At 40.7% G+C, this 2,587-nt stretch overlaps 1 long non-coding RNA gene across 1 annotated transcript; it reads right to left on the bottom strand.

Annotated features, from left to right (window-relative positions):
* Positions 1 to 1,824: 1,824 nt before the first annotated feature.
* On the bottom strand, positions 1,825 to 2,581 carry LOC102312633. Its single transcript, XR_318202.2, has 2 exons — positions 2,418 to 2,581; positions 1,825 to 2,234 (listed from the first exon to the last, which is right to left on the bottom strand). It is a non-coding gene; the product is annotated as an uncharacterized LOC102312633 (long non-coding RNA).
* Between the last annotated feature and the right edge of the window lie 6 nt (positions 2,582 to 2,587).

The following is a 2,587-nucleotide window of genomic DNA, read 5'->3' as shown; positions in this document are numbered from 1 at the left end:
GATGTTCCTTATTTGGTTACCTCCTGTGTATCTGTGAGCCCAGATACACAGAGGGTTTTACTCCATGTTTTCCCCAGCCCGTTATGTCTGTGCTCTCTCCTCCTGTCTGCACCTCTGTGTACTTCCTGTTTTACTTTGACAGTCTCTCGTCAGTATGCGTCATGTTGTGTTCACTGCTGCCCTGTCTCATTACGATTATCTGTGTCAGCTGTTCCCCGTGTGCTCCCACTTCCCTCGTTAACCCTCTGTGTATTCATGTGCATGTCTCCCTCAGTTCAGTGTCGCGTCGTCAGTGTCTCCCGAGTTCAGTTCCTGTCTCCGTGAGTTTTGTGTTTGGGGCCTCATCTGCCTTCACATAACTTTATTGAGTAGAAACAGATTATTTTGTTTCATTTCCCTTCAAAATGGTCAGACTGGTTCAGTGTGAAGTTCACTGAGGCCACCTACTGGAAATGACACTACGAATGTGAACGTACCAATACCAGCTCAGCTCTGACATCCTGTTTACTTTGAGTGGAACAAAACTTTTTTATATGCAGTCAGTTTCTCTGTTTCCAGTCTGTAGATCCAGTCACACTTTCTACCTTCACCTGTGCAGTAAAGACTGAGAGCAGAGCTGAAAGCAAGCGTCCAATCAGTGAGCAGCAACCATCCTGTGATGAAAGCTTTATTTCACTGATGTTTCTTCAAAGCTCGTTTCAACCTGTTGAAGTCATGAATGAAAGTGCAGACTGAGAGTGGATCACATGATGTTTGAGGTGTGTCATGTGACATGTTCAGTATTGTCACACATGTCTAGATTGTCCCTGATATCATAACTGCTCAAACACTGATGATTATATTTGAAGAATTATTCCTGATGGCAGCAAAGTTTGAATGGAGCTCTCTGTCTGTGCTGATTTGTCGCCCTCTGGAGGTCAAAGCACAAACTGCATGATGTCACTGTAACCACCACAGAGACAGGAAGTGTTTTTATGACTGAAACACTGATTACTGGGGAAATGTGATCAAATATCTATTTGATTCTGGCTGCTGCATTTTTTAAACAGCTGGAAAAAAACTCATGCAGAGAAAGATTATTTTTATAACCCATCAGATAATCTTGTGTCTTAATGATAAAATTGATCAGCCTGATAATTCACACGTTTGCTATTTTTACCAGCTTTTCTTCCTGCCTTCAAATAAACTTTATTAGCACAGCAGCCTTTTCCCAGCCAAGCATTTAAAGCTCACACACATCCATTCAGAGCTTCTAACACTAAATACTGCACACAGATTTCCTCTTACACCATCACTCACCTTGATTCTGGATCATGTGTGAACATCTTCATATGTTTCTAATGTTACATTGGATTTTTTGGAAAATCAGCTGCTGATTTTTTCAGATTAACTGACACATTTTTGACAAAGACTTTGATGCAGGTTTACCTGGTAATGATACAACAGCCTCTCTTCGTTTCATGGATGAGAAAGAGGAACATCAACCAGACACAACAAGGTAACACACGTTGCCTAACGTAGATATTAACAAGAACTCTTAGAGAAAAATGTTTTGAGTTTCTTTGGACGTCTCTACGTGAGCCTGAAATGACTGTTTACACCTCGTCAGGAACAACACTGATGAAGTGAGTGAGGTAATCTCTTCCCTGACCACCTCTGACTCGAGACTGACTTTAATTTGACTTCTTATGGAATGACATTAATGTCAACAGCTCCATTGGAGAAAAAAACAAAAGTCCATTAAATTACATACTAAACTAGACTCAATTAAAACAAATGACATACTTTTAATCACATATCACTTTGGAAACATTGAAAAATAAATTTTTTAATTTTATTTTCTGACAATATTTACTTTTACTCCCTACATTTTTAAACAAATATCTGCACCTTACATCTTCAAAGAACGGCCGTTGCTTTAACATTAATTTGAGGTGAGTCGATGTTATTGATGGTCCTACTGTGAGGAGTCTAAATGTTGGACATGTTTTACAGGATAAAGGAACTCCTCACTCAGTGACTTCCTTTCAGATGCAGATGAGAGACCAGGAAACACCATCAAGCAGATCATTTAAATCAGACAGCAAAGGGACATCAAAGACTTCATGTTGCTAACAGCTCACCTCTCTGCAGCAGACACAGGCCGGACTTTAAAATTAATGGGACGATCTTCAGACTGGTCACTCTTACAGGACACACAGCTGGGTCCAGGTGCATGTTTGTGTTTAGTTCCTCTGATTAAAATAGTTAAAAACAGACAATTCTGTCACAAAATGCATCTTAAAACCAGATAAACTGACAGTTACAGCTGAGCCTGTGCGCCCTTAGAGACACTGCTCTCCTACAGAGATGCTTTTTAAAAACCAGGAAACATCAAAATCATTTAAATCAAAGACTTCATGTTGCTAACAGCTCACCTCTCTGCAGCAGAGACTTTAAAATGAATGGGACGATCTGCAGACCAGTCACTCTTACAGGACACAGAGCTGGGTGGAGGTCCAGGCTGGTTCCTGTGAATAATGATGGAGCAGTGATGTGAGTGCTGAGCTGTGACATGGAGAAGAGTCATGGACAGTTAGAGATGGTC

The sequence above is a fragment of the Haplochromis burtoni genome, unplaced genomic scaffold, assembly GCF_018398535.1.
Source record: "Haplochromis burtoni strain Fernald_Lab_line unplaced genomic scaffold, NCSU_Asbu1 Contig_4413, whole genome shotgun sequence".
In the NCBI taxonomy this organism is placed as follows: Eukaryota; Metazoa; Chordata; class Actinopteri; order Cichliformes; family Cichlidae; genus Haplochromis; species Haplochromis burtoni.
The sequence above is the reverse complement of the archived record's forward strand: the minus strand, read 5'-3'. Positions and strand labels throughout refer to the sequence as shown.